The sequence below is a fragment of the Serinus canaria genome, chromosome 2, assembly GCF_022539315.1.
Source record: "Serinus canaria isolate serCan28SL12 chromosome 2, serCan2020, whole genome shotgun sequence".
Classification (NCBI taxonomy): Eukaryota; Metazoa; Chordata; class Aves; order Passeriformes; family Fringillidae; genus Serinus; species Serinus canaria.
In genome coordinates this window covers 8,713,085-8,732,266 of record NC_066315.1, presented here as the reverse complement: position 1 = coordinate 8,732,266, position 19,182 = coordinate 8,713,085, and positions in this window count along the sequence as shown.

Here is a 19,182-nt window from a genome sequence, read left to right as displayed (position 1 = left end):
CCATGGGAAAGAGCTTGGATCCCATGGGAAAGAGATGGGAACATCTGTTCCAGGCCCAGAAGTTAACTTTGGATCCATAAATCACCAGGTCTGTTTCCCTCCTGTCAGCCTCCTTCCACCCTCAGTGGGCTGCCTGCAGTGCACAGGGGATGGACCCAGGACAAATGGCAGGAATCCCAAATTTCAGGCTGAACTGACAAGGTGTGGCTGCAGCAACCAACCCCAGAACTGCTCAGCAAGGCTGGCTGGATGTAACAGGGAAGCCTGAGATACACAGGGCAGGGATGATGCTGGAGCTGCTCCTCTGAGGTCCCAACATCCCCCCTGGTACAGCAGGGGGATGTGACTTGGTCCCAGGAGGCTGCAGGGATGCAGTGAGAGCCCTCAGCTGTGACAAACAGGAGCCACTGCCCACAGAGCTGCTCTGATCCACACCCACAGCAAGGTTTAGTTTGGAAAGGGCCTTAAACATCCCCTTGTTCTGCCTCCCCTGCCGTGCTGGGGACACTTCCTGCTGTTCCAGGGGGCTCAGAGCTCCATCCAGCCTGTCCTTGAGCCCTTCCAGGGATGGGCATCCACAGCTTCTCTGGGCAACCTGTGCCAGGGCCTCACCCCCCTCCCAGGGAAGAATTTCTTCCTAATATCTAAACTAAATCTATCTTTTCAAGCCATTCCTCCTTGTCTGTCACTCTGTTCCCTCTCCTGCTGTCCCTTAAGGCACTCAAAGCTGCTCCAAGGTCTCCCTGGAGCCTTCCCTTCTCCAGGCTGAACAGCTCCAGCCCCCAGCCTGTCTCCACAGCAGAGGTGCTCCAGCCTCCTGATCCTCTCTGGATGCCATCCATGTCCCAGATCTGGATGTTCCAGTGAGTTCCACAGCCAGCCCTGCTCTTCTCCACTCACAGCTCAAGATGGGGTGGTCACAGGGACTCTGTCTGGGCTGCAGAGAAGCTCTGGCTGTGGCACTTGGGGACATGGCTTTGTGGTGGACCCAGCAGTGGTTAATGGGTCAGTGGTTGCACTCATTGTTCTTACAGGTCTTTTCCAGCCATGATGATTCCTTTTTAACCTTTTGTCCCTTTTCCCCCAGCCCTGCCCAGGCTCTGAGGGAAGGGTGGCAGTGGGAGGTTTTGCTCCCTTCTCCTCACAGGGTGGAGTGGGGCCTCTCCTGGCTTGATAGCAGTCCCTGTCCATAGGGAAGCCCCTGGGAATGATTCCTGTCTGGTTTTCCCTGTCAGTTCCTGTATCCCTCTGTCCCTAGGCAGTGTTTTCCCCTTGAGCTCTCTGTCTGTGTGGTACTGGAGGGGTTAGTGAGCATTACTTGTGTCCCTCCATGTGCAATTGGATTTGAAGACTTTTTTTGCTGTGTTTTTCAATTTTTAATGTGCATTTTTAGCCTGGCAGGTGGTGAGATGGAAGGCAGGCCCTGTGATTGTCACAGATTCATAGAATGGTTTAGGTTTGAAACAACTTGAGAAGTCCAGCCATTAACCCAGCACTGCCAATCCGCCACTCAACTGTGTCTCCAGCAGCCACATCTACACATGATTTAAAACCCTTCCAGGGATGGTAATTCCCCCACTTCCCTGGGCAGCCTGTTCCAGTGCTAAACAACCATTTCAGTAAAGACATTTCTCCAGATTTCCAATCTAAACCTCCCTTGACCCAACTTGGGGCCATTTTCTCTCATCCTTGCTGCTTTTTACCTGGAAGAGGGGACAGACCCTCCCCTGGCTGCAGCCTCCTTTCAGCTGCTTGTGGAGAGCAGCAAGGTCCCCCCTGAGCCTCCTCTTCTCCAGGCTCTCCATCCCCAGCTCCCTCAGCTGGACTTGTGCTCCAGAGCCTCCACCAGCTTCCTCACTGCCACCCTGGGTGACCTGTGTCACCCAAACAGAGCTCTGTAACAGAGTCACCACTAAAAAAAGGTGATTATTGCCCTTACAGAGGGCAATTCTACAATAGAATCACCACTAAAAAAAGAAGAAATCTTTATAAAGAGGACAGATGGATGGTATCCATATGGATCAAACAAAGATCTTTGTCCCCTGGTTTCCTATTTTTGTGCAAGGCAAGACAGAAAATGGCTCAGGGACATGGGAAGGATGTGTTTGGTACAGCATTGCTCCTTCAGGGACTTCCCACATTTTGAAGTGTGGCTTCCTGAGCCAAAGCCCTGCCCATGTCTTTGGTTTGCACTGCTGTGTTTCTCTCAGATGCAGAATTGTGTGGAAGTCCTCCTAGAAGGAGTGTGGGATTCCTCTGGCCATTTTCCTGGTTATTCTCACTTGGTGGCCCTTTATGTATCACGAGGAGGACAGGCACAGATGGTGCCTCAAATCCAGGTGTGCAATTTCTTTGATTTTTTGGGTTTAAATACTTGTCAGAGTCCTTCTCAGCTGCTGCTGACTTGAGAGATTTGTTTTCCTGGGGAAGTGACATTTTCTGAGCAAAAGCAGTTAGGCTGTCCTGAGAGTAATCCTTTGAGCAGCACATAAATGGAGTGATTAATCCACTGGATGCACTTCTCTGTAATTACAAGTAATTACTTTAAAGTCAAATCTGCAAATGAGAATACCTCTCTGTATGGTAGGGGAAGATGTAAAAAGCAGCTGAAGTGGCTATCTTTAAAATGACATTAAATCACTGATTGTTTCCAAAGGCAGGAATTAAAAGGTAAAATAGCAGTTTTTAAAGCAAACTTGCACTTTATCCTGACACCAAATATGATGAAGGGATATTTTACAATATAAGGTTTTAAAGATTTTCAGTAATAAATTTTAATTAGGAAATAAAGTAGAAAACTCAATTTTCTGCTGTCTAAAATTTAAATGAAAGGGTAAATGCTGAAATATTTTCAAAACCTAAACCACTGACGTGTAGAAAAATCACTGAGATGTATCATTATGGATATAAAGATACTGAAAATTACCTCTCTTGTGCCTATTTCAGTTTCAGTTTTATGCTTGAACATGATTCAGCATTCTTGTGTCTTTTCAGTATTGCATTCAATTTTTTTTTGAATCTATGACTGACTTTCCTGAAGTGGCTAATAAGCTTCTTTTCAAATAATGCTTGCCATCTCTTCTATTTCTGTCATACCTCATTAAAGTGATCCTATACACATGTATGCTTAATTAAGGCTTTTCCTTAAAATAAGCCTTTAATCCAGAGGTGCTGGGCCTTAATTGAAACTCAGAGAAGATTAGTGTCCTCTCTCATTTTGGTTTTCACTTTTACTGTACTTCCTACTGCTTCTAAAGTAAAATGCCTGTGTTTGTCTTAGCTGATACATGGCCAGAAGAAATTAAAATTCATACTGCAGTCTTCTGGAGGGTAACATGCCTTAGTAATTGCCATTTCTTATTAAGTGCCACCTTTTACCAAGAGCCTCCACTTCAAATGCAAAAGGTTGCTTTAAACACTCCAAGAACATTACCATAATGAACACGCTGCCTGTTTGGAAGGTGACTAATAAGTGACAAATGATACCTGGTTTTATCCATGTGTGTAATTTTTAAATGTTAATTGTATATTTAAATAGTGCTGAAACCTCACATCTGTCTCAAATGACTGACTTTTACAGAATCCTTTTTAAGGAGACTTAGGAAAAATGAGGATTTTTAGCCAAAGGCTAGCTGCACTCAACTGAGGTACTGTACATTGCAGTAAATTTTAAAACCTTTTTGGAGGAGCAAGACACAGATTCAACAGCTTCTGGTCTTCTAGAAAGAAATGCATCAGCCAGAGAGCATCTTCTTATTTTCTTCTTGCAGAGCTGCAACTGGGCATGGCCCTGCTAATTAGCAGAGGCAGGTGGCCTGCTGTCATCAATGGCAGGAGAGCAACTTTTCAGGAAGAGCTATTAAATTGTGGGGGCTGAATAAATCTGATACAGAAACAGCAGTGCTGGGGCAAACTTTTTAGTGTAGCCACTGCAATGAGCTTCACTGATATTGTGTCTTTACAACAAGAAACTTGCTGCCTGTAATGTGTTTTTAGACAGAAATGTGTTTTTACTTAGTTGTGTTAAAAAAGTGTGATAAAAATAAGAATGTAAGTGAAAGGAAAGCAGTGCTATTGTGCAGGTGGGTGGTTCCTAACAGGATGTGTTACCAAAGTGTGTATTGACACAATAGATAAACCAGTGTGGAGAGCAGTGAGCATGGTGAGGGCTCTACCTGCCCTGGGCTTATCCCTTAAAGGCTTTGTTAGGTAGGGATGGTCCCAGGGATGGTCCCAGGGATGGTCCCAGGGATGGTCCCAGGGATGCTGGGCTGTGTCCCTCCATCCCAGCCAGGCTCCAGGGTGTAAACATCGAGTGGAATGGGCAAACCTTTGCCTGTGTGAGCAAACAGATTTTTTCTCCCTCTGGAAATCAGGACATTTATGCTCCTGGAAGCCCACAAGCCAGAATTTCTTCTGAGAACCAAGTGCACTGCTGTCACAAACAATGAGAGCCCAGGCTGAATGCATTAAAGAGGAATTCCAGCTTGAAACAGTTCTGCTGGCTGAGGAGGGCAGGTTTTGGCAAATCTGCACATGTGAGCCCTGCCTTTGACTCAGCAAGGAACTCTGTGTCACAGACCTTTGTAGTTGCCCTGTTAAAGGTTGTTTTAAGAGGTCTGAGTCAGACATCCTTAATTACAAAAATACAGAGTCTGCCCTTTCTTCTCAAGAGTTTGAGACTGTTTTACCTAGTTTGCTCTTTGTTCACATTTATTAAATATATATTTGTTTGTACATGAGTATACTATGTCTTTGTCATTGCTGTGTTATTTTCTCACTGTTTGCATTTTCTGTGAATTTCTCTTAACTTTCAGGCATGTGCTTCCAACTCAGTAGGAAAGCTGAGCAATTTTAGTTTGTAGGGGTAGTGGAGATGTTATTAGGTCTCATTTAAAGCCCTTACAAGCCAGTGAAAATGTTGTCACTTGTTTGTAGCTGAATTAAAAATCTGCTCTGTTAAGTAAATATTACTTCCTCCTCAGGGAGAAAAAGCTTAATTTAAGGATAAATTTGTACATATACACTATTGGATCAAATTAGATTCCAACCAAAACGTGATTTCACATATGACCATTGATTTTTATTGAGCATATGCCTTATTGAAAATCTTTTTTACTCCAGTAGTGCACATTTAGTAAAGGATTTATAGATCTAATGTGCTTTATATTTTTGAAAACATTAAAATATTTGATAAGAATGCAATGGCAATTGCTTAGGTAATGTTGCTGTTAAAAGAAGAAAACATCTTGTTTGCAGTATTTCTGAAGCCTGTGCATTAACCATGTGTGGTAGGAGGGTGTGTAATGTGGTAGAGGCAGGAATGTTTGGTTTTGGATCTGTTTATGAAGTGCTGAGAATGTTCTAATCTGTAATTTGCAGTCAGATTAATATTTGCTGAGTGGAGACTTTGTGGGATATCTGTTGAATTGTGCAAAGGGAGAATTTTCTGCAAATGTATCCCATAGAGTGCAAGCCTCAAATTCATACCATTGTCAGCATTTAATGCACTGAAATTGTTTCTTCCTTTCTGTTTGTCTTTGGAGAGGTCCTCATTCCTTGGGGATGAAGTAAAGCTCTGGTTCCATCACTGCAGCCTTCAGAATTAGCACTGAAAACACAGGATTCTTTCCCTGGATTGATGAAAGTAATTTCTTGTTTGCTGTGTCAAACAAAGCATGCTATTTGTCACATTGTGGTTTGTGTGTCTTTAAAGAAGCTTTCAACTTTGATCTGAGCCAAGGTACACTCAGTAGCACAGATGACAGAAGTAACAAACCAGGGATGTGCATTGTCATTCATACAAACTCTTTAAGTCAACAAATACTGAGACTTAGATGTAGAAAACCATCCTGCTTTTGAGGGGGCTTGTGCATTCTTGTGAGAAAATGAAGACCTTTGCTTTTCTTGCTTCAGACAAAGGTGTGGAACAATTTATTAGTTAAGGATTCAGTTCAGTGTCTGCAATCAAAAGGTGCCTCATCTAGTCCAGATTCTGGCCCTTGCTGATATTTTCTAGGTAAACAGTTGCATTTAAAAGACATTGTGGAGATGGGTTCAGTAGCACATAAAAGCTGCTTTCTTCAAACTGTCATCACAGAGGTTTTCAGAGCATGCTTTTAATACTCCCAGAGCTGCTGTTTGTGTCTTTTTCTCCCTCTTCCCCCTCTCTCTCTTTATGTTAAATGCTATTTGAAACAGGAGTGTTTTTTTAAATACAACTTTCACCTGCTTTTTACCTGATATGTCTGAAGGGAAATTAACCTTTTGTGTAACAAGATTGAGGGCTAGAAAACTGTTCCACAAACTTAGCATTTCAAGAAAAATTAAAAAAAAAGAGAAAATGATAAAAAGCTAGCAGTAGTTATATATGGTTGTATGGTTCTGGAGGCTGCCACATATTAAAACTTCCAGGTTTGAGGCACTGTTTGATCACATCACCCACTTTGGCCTTCTAAGATTGTGCAAGGAATTTTATGCAGTTGTTTAGAAGTTAAACCATTTGTTTAAATCCTATTTCAGAAAGACATCCAGTTTTCATCTAAAAATTTCCTAACGTGGAGGAGGTTGTTTGTTCAAGTGATTAATCATCATGACTGTTACTCTTTATTATATCTCATTTGAATTTGTCTGGCAGCAGCTCCTCACCATTTGCTCTTTTTATGCCTCTCTCATCTAGGCTGAAGAGCTCTTTATTAACTGGTATTATTTTCTCCTTGAAAAGATACATTAACGATGTCATCAAGTCATCCCTCAATTTCTGTTGTTAATCTGAATAGATTGGGTTTGTCAGACCACTCGAGACATTTGCCTAGGCCTAGAATATTTTCCTGTCTTTTTTGCACCCTGTGCATTACACATCTTTTCAACTTAATAAAATTAAGATATTTGAAAAATATGGAATTCTCTTCTTTGTTTCATCAGCTTATATAAAGCAAAAAAAAATTCTTATTCTTGCTTAGTGTTACACATTTCCTCATAGAGCAAAAGTGTATGCAGCAAAAAACAATCTTTACAAGAAAGGATTTTTTCCTATAATTTTGCTTTTCTTCTCTTGTATTTGCAGATTCAAGGCTGCTCAGACCTCTCATCTTTGCAAAATACCCCCAAGAACAGAAGACATGATAAACAACTGCATCTGTGGCACAGCAAGGGGGAAAAAACACCTCTAGAGGAACATTTCAGTAAAAAAATAAAACTTGCAAATACTGATATAAAATAATAAAACTTGCAAATACTTGCAAATACTGATATAAAGAGCTTAAAGGAAACTCTGAGTAGGGCTTAATGTCTAGCATCAGGATAATGTAGGTATAATTTATCACTTGTGAAATATGGTGTTAAGTTAAAAAATCAATGAGGTGCGATCATTCATTTCTCTAGACTGTGTAGGAAAGAGGTTGGGATGTGGAAGTGGGAGGCTGCTCTATAAATCCCATAGGTTTTCTTTAGCTAAGAAAAGTGAAGAGTTAATAGGACCAGGGGAAAATGCATGGGCTAAATCCTACCTTGAATAGGTTATGAGTGACAGTAAAGAGCACAAAGCAAAAACTGTTCTCTTCTCTGACGGGGTTTTAAGGCAAATATGAGTAAGGATGACAACACTGGTGTGCATTGTTAAAAAATAGGGGTTTATTATTATTTCAGAGCCATTTGCTTGTAGTGCAGGTGTAATTAAACTCAAATACTTTAGAGGGAATTTGAAGAATGTTTATAGTGATAATGTGCTGAAAATGCACGAGGAGTCACCAAGGCACAGAGAGAACAAGCTGAAAATACAAAGAGCTTATGCAGAAACAAAATGTTTTGGTGGCTTAGAACTTCAGCAGAGCAGATCATAAGGAACCACTTGCCTTAGAATTTGCTATTTACAAAGGGCAAGTGTTGCCAAAACCAGTGATGTACATACAGGGTTTGCAACAAGCCATGGAATTAAATGACAGGGAAAGTCAGAACTCGTGGCATTGGTCCAAGGAATCTGAAGGAGCTAAAGAATTGCTAACTGAATTCCTATTAAAACTTAGGTAATTAATCAGGAAAATGTGATACAATAGAGGAACACTGGAGGTAGCCAGCTTCATACAAAACCCTGTTGGGATAAGTGGTTCTGAGAATGCTTCCAGGAATTACAATGGTGAACTTTTTTGGTGTCAGGAAACTTAATTGATAAAGTCATTAGAGATAAAAGACTCAAATCCACAAAGAGCCTGGATGGAGTATAATTCTAAGGAAAAATAACCCTGACTGTTGCAACAGTGCATCTTGCTGCTCCAGCCTTATGTATAATTCAAAGATGAACAATTTAATGCAGAAGTTTACAAATACATATATAGTTTTATCAAAAAGACATGGGTTCCACAAAAATACTAAACAAAGTTTTTCTAGAGAAGCTAGAAGTACAGCTCAGCATAAAAATAAAAACCTAATAGTTAAGGTGAGACAAATAAAGCCAATGAGGGGGAAAAGTAGGTTGATGATAGAAAACAAAAGATTTCCTTACAAAAATACATCAGTGTACATCCGAGGGTCATTGTGGATGTGTTTAAACTGCCACAGGGACAGAGCATGTGCCACCTCTGTTTCTGACACAGCAGGTCTTACTCCCTGAGCTGCTCTGTGTGTGTCCATTCCTGCACCTTCCCAAACCATGGAGGTGTCACAGAGTTTGCTGTGCTGCATCCTATTGTGAATCTGATTTTGGAGGGGAGGCTAGAAGTGGTGACTAACGACATCCCAATTTGCTGATGAAACAAAATAAAGCATTTTCTCACCATGTTTCTAGGATAAAAACCCCACCTCAAACACAGGAAGGGTCAAGGGGGAAAATGGAAATGATTAGAGGCATGTGGGGAGCTTCTTTACAAGTAAATTAGCAAGAATGGTCCAGATTTGCAGCTGATGAAAATTGGCACAGCTCCACGAGAATCAGGGCACGTTGCCAGTTTACACCAGCAGAGAGCCTACCCCAATATGTTTTTAATATGAAAACCAGGGTGATTATAGCAGAGACCTAGAGCAAGAGACTGACACAATTATGAAAGCAGAGCTGTGCAAAGGTTACAGGGTGAGTATTTAGAGGCGTGGGGTTTTTTGGGTGCTGGTTTGGATCAGTTTTTGCAAAGTTGTTTTCTGATTTTTGCTGTAGGATGCAGATTTCTTCTGTCACATCCCAGTCTGCTCCAGTCCAGTCCTTTCTCCTGCCAGTTCCAGTTCTGGCATCAGTGAGGAGTTTTTAGCTATGCCACATAGGAACCACAGAGCAAAAGGGGAGCTCTGAGAGTGCAGTAGGCAGTTCAAAAGTCCCTACAGCTGCCAGGGAGTTTCTGCTCCTCTGCATCTGCCCAAGTTGCCTTCAAGGTGAGGGACTTGCCTTCTGCCTCCAACTCTGCATCACACAGATGTAGTGGGAGCTAGAAAATCTTTCTGGAAAACCAAGTTCATACTTGTTTTTCACACTGAGCTCAAGGCAGGCTTGGTGATGAGGATAAACTGCCCTGGTTGTGCCACCAAGCTGTGGATGCACAGATCTCAGGCTGTGTAAAAGCCACAGTTTTTCTGACCTATGTCTTCCTAAAGTGGTGCAGAAAACATTCTGTGTAGGCTACTAGGATTGAGGCTGGCCACCTTCTGGGGGTAAAATATGGTCAAAGTGGTTCCATTTCAGAGCTCTGGGAAGATGGAACACATTAGCCAAAGGCAGAGGCTTTATATCTGCCAACTCCACCAAGATTCCCTTGAGCACATGAGTAGGACATGCCCCAGTTTTATCTCTTTTTCTGCAATTAACACACAGCAATATCTGAGAAAGGAGTAGTTTCTTGAATGCAGACAAAACAGTTTTTCTACTCACATAGAAGGCTTTCACAGAAATTTTCCAGAAGATTTCTTCCAGAGACAGAAACCTGGCATGGAAAACAGCTCAAGTTTGGCAAGGTTGTGAGCAACTGAAAAGATGTAATAAAGTGGTGTTAAACCACTTAATTATAAACACAGTTACCAGAGAAATAATTTGTGCAGGGAAGATGTGCTTGATGCAGCTAATTGCACTTCCTGATACTACCTGAAATAAAAGGTGAATTAATGAGAGGGAAACACAAAGTTAATGAGAGTTAATGAGGCAAAACCCCCCTGCAAATCGTTCCATCCACATGGGGGAGAGAGAGAACCAAGCCCTGTTGGTTGTGTGGGGCAAGCCCCTGCATGGAACAGTCAGACCTGTAATTTTGGGAGGGGTGTAACAAAAAACAATTTCAGATGACATCATTAATATGTAAAATTATTTGTTCCAAGTCATAGTGACTACAGTTCCATCCAATTTCAGATAAACCCAAGGTTTTCTCCTAACACTGGATTGCACAATAATAGATCTTTAAAGGGATTATTTCTTCTAAACCAGAAGTCACTTAATGTTTTAGATACTGGTCACTGGGTATTTGTGCATGTTGATGTCCCAGTATTTCTCTGTTAAAATTAATTTTTCTCCCTATTTTTTTATTTTAAATGCCTGTGAAGTGTCTGTTTAAATGTGCATGTATTTTCTAGTTTAATTTTTCATTAACAGAGAGTAAAATTTCCTAATAACCCTCATATTTCTAATTAGAATTCATCTCAGAGGTGGAAGAACCAGCTTAATATTTGTTGAATAGGAGACACAAATGCTGTTGCTAATGTGATGTAGCTATTGTGCCTGTGTGAGGCTTATGTGCATGAGAGAAAATAAATATTTATTCAAAGTATATCTGTTAATTTGACAAATATTATTAAATCTCTTAACATACATCATCTCTCCTAAGTAGAGCTTTGTATGTTTTTTTCTAAAATTATACTTTGGATTTGGAAGAATGAGTAAAATCAGACATTCTGTCAAAAATATGCTAACTTTTATGGTAGTCCATACAATTAAAAAGTAAATTGCCATTCAGGTTTAGTGTTGTCAATACTGATGGAAAGGTTGCTGAGTAGTTCTTGTTGAATGAGATTTTCTCTAATGTTTAAGCCACCAATAAAACCTCCAGTTAAGCCCTTCACAGGAAACTTAAGAATTGACTGATGGGAGTCACATGGTTAAATCAGTGCTTGTTATTCATAATTTATTCAATGGTTGATGGAAAAAAATTGTCCAATTATTTGACAAATACTGCTTGGCAAGATGATTTACAGAGAATAATGCAAGTATTTGTTGAAGAATTTAAAGTGACAAAAACTGCTAAAATTACGGCCTTTATTCTCAATGCAGTGATTAGAGCTGATTGAATGATATTCAGACAGTTTGACTAATTTTGAATAGTCCTTACACAGGCAATATTCCCATTGACTTCAGCTGGAATTTTGCCAGAGTAAGGACTGCAGGATTGGACCTTTGAGTGTAATGTCTTGAAAGGGTCCCTTTATAAAGCAGCAGCTTAAATTCTGAACTGCAATGAAAACCCATTTTCACTTTCCTCTGTTGCTTTGCCTGTTCTGTGGAATTGCTCTGGATGAATGTTAATCCCATTCCCCCTTTAGCAGCAGAGGGTGCTATGGGAGTTTTGTGCTCTCCAGTAGCCTTTTGTTTATGCACAGTTCAATCTAATTTAAGTTGAACTGACCATTTCAATGGGAGTCAAGTGTGTATTTAAATGGTGTGTGGGAGAGCCATAGTTTAATGGCAAACCATTTCCCTAATTGATCCAAGTTAAAGAAGGGAGACATTTTAAAGTGGATATTTTCAGATTCCTGGCCTCTACCCCCATACTCTCCTAAATGGGTCACTGAACGTGGTCTTACACCTTTGCTTGATAAATGATAGCATTTGCATGTGTTTTTGAAAGGCATGTTCAGTAGTCCAAATGACTAGAAATGTATAATAAACTAGCATTTTTGAATATAAGGTTTTGTAACTTTTTAAAGGTCTTGATTTTTCTAAGTGTTAGTAGGACTTCAATACCAAAAACCAGTGTTTACAAATCCCTGATATGGAAGTGCCCAAAAGTGGGAAAATGTTTTTTGCTAAGTCAGTATATGATATGCTTTATTACAAGAGTGTTAGGGTTGTAAAGTCAAGTGTAGAGAAAACAGAAAATACCTAAAAAAATCTTCATTCTGGTTATTTTTTCAATCAGTCACCATCATCCTAACAGGGATATTAAATTACATGATTGCATAGCTACTTTTTTCTATGAGATGTCTGTGCCTTTAACATATACAAAAGAGATGGCTGAGTAGGAGCTTTATGAAATGTTTCTTTTTATCTGAATTGCTCAGTGTATGACACTGAGTTATTTGCTGCACACCATTCTGTCCAGCCTTGAATGCGTGATTATCAACTTCCTCAAGCATCTTTCTACATAGTGCTACCATAAGAGGGTAGTTTATTAATCCTTTGGTTAATCACTGTTTAAATGGTTTTTTGCTATTAAATGCGTGGGGGCAGAAAAAAAGGTGAAATGTGTGGTAAAAGTGATCAATTTCATGAATTCGAGATGCCTTAAACCTCTGACATTTCAGAATACACTTATTGTAGGGAAAGCAGGTCTGTGGTCAACTTCTGCAGTTCTGGACTCCCAGCTCTTTCAGAAATCAGACCTGTGATTTCAGGCAATCTGGACTTTCAGAAAGTTAGGGCCAGACAGAGTTCAACAGTGCAAATTTCAGGGCAATCTTTGCAGTGTTGTTTGGGTTGTGGCCAAAACTGACCTGACTGCAATACTTGGGGATTATATTCTTTTATTTAATGACCTAATTTTAAACTTTCCTCATGCACTGCTCATCTTTCAACTCCTGCTGGAAGTGAGAATGGGTCTTAAATATGGCATTCTCATTTCCAGCAGTGGTGGGCTCCCAGCCTGATGGTCTCTTGGCACACAGAATGAAATGGCTTAATGTAGATTAAATGTCCAGAGCTACTGAGGTGCTGGAGCAAAGTTATGGAGGGATTCCAGAGTGCTGGGATTTTTCCAGCCTTATTTTTCATAATGCCATCCTGTGGAAGGAAGTGAGACTTCAAATTGGTTGGGAAGGTGATTGCAAAACTGCAGATGTTGATTGCTTGAGACACTGGCAAAGGCAAAATCCTTGGATGCACTGGGCAGTCTGCTGCCATTTGTTGTTCCCCATTATGTGGCCCAGTTTCCACTCTGAACTTTGTAATTGAACTTCTTTATCCAGTCATGCTTAAACTTTTCTGCCTGATTCTCATTCTACTGGGATAATTTGCAGTGGTCCTTTCTAACCATGATCAAGGAGAGGGGGATAGCAGACAGAGCCAATAAAAGGCACAAGAAGAAGAAAATGTTCAGCTTTCATTGCTGGTGGGCCTGTTGGGTGCACACAGACAGAAAGGCTCACCAAGCCCTGCCAGGGGATGCTCCTGTGGTTCAGAAGGACGAGGTACACACACACACATTCTGCCCCAACAGGTTTCAGTGGGTCCAGCTGTGCTTCTTATTTTCTCTACAGTCAAGTTTTCCACTCGGTCTGTGTGGGCAGATGTGCAGAAAGTCATCACTTGGCTGAGTTTGTGGACATTTTCACAGGAACAACAGAATATTGATGCTATGGCAACTGCTGTGCCATGTTTCCAAATCCTCATCTGAGTCATGGAGGGAGCAGTAGCATCTCCACCAAGCAGCTGTAAAAGGTATTTTTTACTTAAAACGTAAAAGGTGGGGGGAGGAGGGAACAGGGAAAGAAATGTGTTCATCCTTCCACCCTGAGAAAGAGCAGAATACTTCTAGGTCAACATTTGCCAAAAAGTTTCAGCCTTGGCACTTTTCACGTCTCTCAGCCCCAATCATTACAGTTTGGGGAAGCTGTGAACTCCTGTGAGGATGGTGTTTTAGTGAGACAGCCTTGTCTAAGAGCACTGCCCACTGTAGATAGCATCTCCCCTGCCACAAACCATGGTTTTCAGCAGGTCAGGAAGTTTTGTTCATTGTTTTTGTTGTGCCTCCTGACCACCTTAGAAATACCTATTTTGATTGACTCCAGTCCTTGCACAGATAAATTATGTTTCCTCTGGCATCATCAAAATAATTTTTAGGTTTGTTTTTTGGTTTTAAATAGTGCTTTGAAATCTGAAGGTGATGCCTGCATTGTTTGAGGCTGTTGCTAGAACAGGTGTAAGATGATGAGTTCCCTGAAAATGGTTGTAATAATAGAAACAAAGGTTGAATTTCTAAATTGAAGACTGCCCACTTTTCTTTTGTTCTTGTTTGACACTGCAACTAACCAGGGTGCTTCACTTCCAAATGTGTTTCCCTGGAAATTTTGCTCATTGTTCATATTCACAGTTGTGCTCTAAGCACTTCCAGGGGTAGAACTTTCTTGTAGGTCAAATTAATGTAATTCCTCCTTACTGATCTCTAGAAGGTGGAATTGCTCTCTAACTGATAAGGAATAAGGATGTTACTGTTAAGGATATTTTTACTATGGCATGTCTCTTAAGTAAAAAAATGGACAATTCTTGTACTTAGGTGTCTCTTTAAGAAAAGTGATATAATACTCTTAAACCTAGTGCTAGAGGAAAATATTTGACTTGCTGTTAATTTGTTCATTCTGTCACTGAAACAGTATTTTAAGTAGTGGTCTGTACTAGAACAAAACAGATTCAGAAAAAGTTTTTCTTATGTCCACTGAAAAGGTCAAGTGTAGCAGGAGATTTTTCTTTGTATGTAAATATTAGGATGTGTATGCGTTTTTCCTACTGCTCTGACTCTCTAAAAGAGAGTGTTGCAGAGCACTGAGACCAAAGCAGCCAGGAGAGACTAAACAGATGAAACTGTACTTCTTCATCAGGAGGAGCTTTCTTGCCAAGTTTTCCAGCACATGATGTGTTTTGTTTGATTAGTTTTTACTGTTGTAAAAGTCTTTTTAACCTGCTTTTATGCTGATTACAATAAGGAAGCTAAATGCTTTCCTAGTTTGTTCAGATCACTTGAAAAATTATTGGTGCCAAACTTAATATGGCTCCAAGTTTTCTTTATTTTAATTACTGCTAAGCTCTTCTGCCATGCTGTGTGTTTTTATTTTATGTTACACCCAGTTTGAGTGAAACTGTCCTTGCATTGATGCTTGTGGTGACCTACCAGTCACTTCACTTTGCCCACACTTCCCCATCTGCAAGGGCCTCCTTTCTTTGATATCCTCCCTGTTCAATCAACAGCTCTTCCCAGCTCCTGGGATGTTTAACTTTTAGATTAGGCTATCAAAGGGCTTTAAATCTCAGGCAAATTTCATGCAAGGATGTTTAGTATAGATGTTTCTCAAATCCACACTTTTTTACTATTCTGTGTCTCAATTATTTCTGATTGCATCCCACTGATTTTGTTTCTTCTTCATCCCACCAGTAAAGAAGATCCCCTATTTTCAAGGATTTTCATGATTTTTTATATTTATTCTTGTATTGAAAGCATTTGAGCATTCTTTCCAAGAGGGATGAAAAAGGAGGCATTACAGAAGGGAAGACTTACATTGGAGAAGGAACCTGAAGAATAAAAGAAGAAAAGAGAAAGCCGAAAATTCTATTGATCTCCCACAGAAATATGATTTATAGCTAGAAGTAAGAGCTCCATGTGAGTATTTGGTCCTTCACTACATAGTAAATGCAATGTAATATTCTTTTTCCAGGGCAGGGCACAATATCTAAAGTCTACCTGTGAAGTATTTATTTATCAGGTATCAGTGCATTTGGATTCAGGCTTAATCACCAAAGTGACCTAGAATATTTTGTTCATGATGATCCAAAACCTGCAGGAGGGCAAATCTTCCCAGTCTGAGCCACTTAGGTAACACAAGAAAATCAAAAGCCTTGTGTGTTCCGAGGGCAGAGCACCTACAGGGTGAACTGGAGCAGTGCAACAGTGAGCGTTCCCCTTCTGATAAATCTTTATAAAGAAACACTTTGCAAATGAAACAAAACAAATTGGAAAAATATTTTGGAGAAAACAAATTGGAAAAACTTGTGTTTCTTCATATGGTTTAGTGTGTTCATTAGTTACTTTGCCATGTTCAGTCAGGAGAAACATATGCAAGTGTTTATTTGCAATAAAGAACCAGGACTTAAAATTCCAAATTTCACGCATCTGCTGTTTCTTTGAAGCTAAAGGCAGACTGATTGGGATATACTAAAATATTCCCCATTCAGTACACAGTATGGGAAATTCCAGTTCCTCCTGCTTATGGAAGCTTATTCCTGGTCTAAAGACCAGCTGAGGTCATTCTGTATTGCATTATCTCTCAGAGCCTTTATCCAGGGAATTCCAGGAAGTCATTTATCTCACGGTACAATAGCCTTTGGTCAACAGCTTGTACCCTTTGTGCAAAAAGTAGATAATGGCCAGTACTAATGATATTGTCCTGGGAGTATGGGCTGTAAATCCCTTCCAGGAAGGCTGGCAAATACTTGGGTATTTGGCATGAAGAGTATCTGAGCAAGCTTCATTCAGGACAGGTTGTGGATGGCTCTGTGCATGGCACTGACTGTGTGTAGATCCTGTGGCAGTGCACATTATTTTGAACAGCACACTCCACCAGTTTGCCAGCATAAACTCCACTCATTTTGGTTACTGACCACGTTTCTCAAGTGTGCAGAACTGTGGAGGAGAAGATTTTTCCATGGAAAGATGGAATTTCCATTGGCAATTCTATCACTATTCTTGAATGGTAATCAAGGACAGCTGACACTTGTCACTGTGAATGGAATTTCATAATGGTGATGTTATCAGGTGGCTGCTTAATTCCTCATCTGTCACCTTCAGCCTTATCCTACTGCTGGCAGAATAAATACACACCCTCCCTTAGGAAGCATTTTTGGAGCAGTCCAAGAATTTTCTTATTTTCCATTTTTCTTTGCCCAATATCATTCTTTAAAAAGAGCCTGTTGATGTCATGGTGGTATCATTGATGTCATGGTGGTATCATTGATGTCCTGGTGGTATCATCCATGCAAATGAAAGAACACAGCTGAGATTTTATGTCCAAAAGTTTGGAGCGTTTTTATGCTCACTTTTCCTTGTTCTTACTTTATCTAAAACCCCAAACCAGTTCAGTTTCTGTCACTTTTTATTTATGCTTGTAGACCTGTTGGGAATGACTTTCCTGGAGGTGTCAGTCTCAGCTGGAGGAGTTGGGGAGGAAAATGCTGGTGCTGCACTGCACTATCACTTCCCTCTTCCTCCAAGGCTTTATGTTAAAAAAGCCCTGGAGAGACACAGTATGGATCTGGACATGGAGAGCCTTGAATCCCACAGCCTAATCTCCACTTATTTGATGCTTTCTGTTAATTGAGATTCCTTGAAAGCCCAAAGAGTTGCAGTTCAACTTCAGATGAGTTTGGGCTGTAAGAATCTGGACCATGAGACCTCAGGAGCTGAAGAATGACCACCAGAGTGTTTCCTAGAGATGTTGGTATGAATAGTCAGGAGTAGAGAAACTGGGTTTTTTTGTGGTTTTTTTTTTGTTTGTTTTGTTTTGTTTTGTTAATAACTTGAGGTATGTGAAATACTTGAATAGTAAGATAGCAGCAGCACTTGAAAGCATCTTGTGACTTTAGATTGGAATGGCCAGCTTAGAAGAAAAGCTCTGTATTTCTTCAGACTTGGGGATGTTACAGGTATGTCCTACTGACTCAGTCTGCTCTTTATCAGATCTTTGCCACTATGTTCCTGTTTATCTGCTCTAATGAAACTCTTAAATGAATTGAATGAACTGGAAGCCACCTCTGAATAACATACCAGTTTTTCTTGAGTATCCAAATCTAAGACTCCATGGGTGGGAAAATGCTTTTTTATGTTGTCATTAGGAAGTGGTTACCACTGTGCAGTGGAAGAACTAGGGTACGGTGTTTCATGGTAGTTACATTCTTTAATGAAATACAAAATAAATATTTTGATGTTTTTGCAACCTGCCCAGCACCTTTAGATGGATTTTTATTTTTTTTTTTTGGGTAATGAATATTTTCTATATCCAACCTTTAAGCAATGACATGATGTTACATACTATTACATTTTGTTGGCAGCCCTAAAACTTTTCTGTTCTGGGAAGAAACTTCCCAGACCATATTCCCACAAGAAGTTTTAATATGTATCTCCCTGATCCTTTTTTTTTCTTCTGTTCAAAGAAAATGTCAGCTCTCTTTACAATTGGCCAGGAAGCATTTGCAAGAGGTTAAGTGATACTACAAATATTCCTTAATTGAGTTTAGATGCATTCCATGCATTTTTACACCAGCATCAAAGAAAACATCTTCCCAAAGATAGGCAGCTTCTTCTCATATTTCAAAAAATCATCACATATTTTCATCAAGCTTTCAGGAATGAAAGCTGCTGGACTGCAGTGTTGTCACAATAAAAAAGAAAGGTGCACACAGGGGTTCTGTGATCCAGAGGTGACAAGTGCTGAGCAAACAGCCCGTGAAGACATCTTCCTACCTGACAGCATCCATCTCCATCCCTTGCTGCTCTTGTACAGGCTCAGATAAGTTTGATCAACTTTCTGGTGATTGTCCTGGCAGCAGCAGGTGAAAGCTGTCGTGATACTTTGATTCAGAGTGAAGTACAAGGCAGTCTGAAGGAACCTTTCATTAGCAGCTGATACTCTGCTGACAGCGAGATTCGTATGAGGAAGCTGGGATGAAAACAGGTTTCCATTTCCCTCCTTTCTGAGAGAGGTTTGGTGAGGGTAGTGTGGGTAAGGAATTTCTGCTCTCTGACTTAGATATTAACACATTTGGTATTCAGATTTAGTGCTGCAAGATATGAGTCTGGTTTGCCTGCACCTGATATTTCCAATTAAGTGACTGGGTTATTCTTTCTCTTGGGTTTGGCTTTTTAAAAGCTGTTTTGAAACACACCCATTCCTGTGGCAGAACCAGTGCAATTCTCTGGGAGAAATTTGAAATCACTCCAATTTGAAGCAGCTCAAACTAAAACCTGACCTGAACTCGTCCAACAAGGATTTGGTTATATTTGTAGCATATATTGGTTTGGGATTGGTTACCTGATGATGGCTTTGCTCTCTGCATAGACTACATGGAATTGTTGATGCACATCCCAGGGTGCTCCCATCAAGAATGACTCTTTGAAATATTCTCTGTTCAAGCAACTGAAAATGAGTTCAGGTAAATATACATGAATGAAGAATAAAAAATTAGAAATCTAGTTAGTCTGAATAGATTTTGGAAAATGAATGCTACTTTTATTTTTC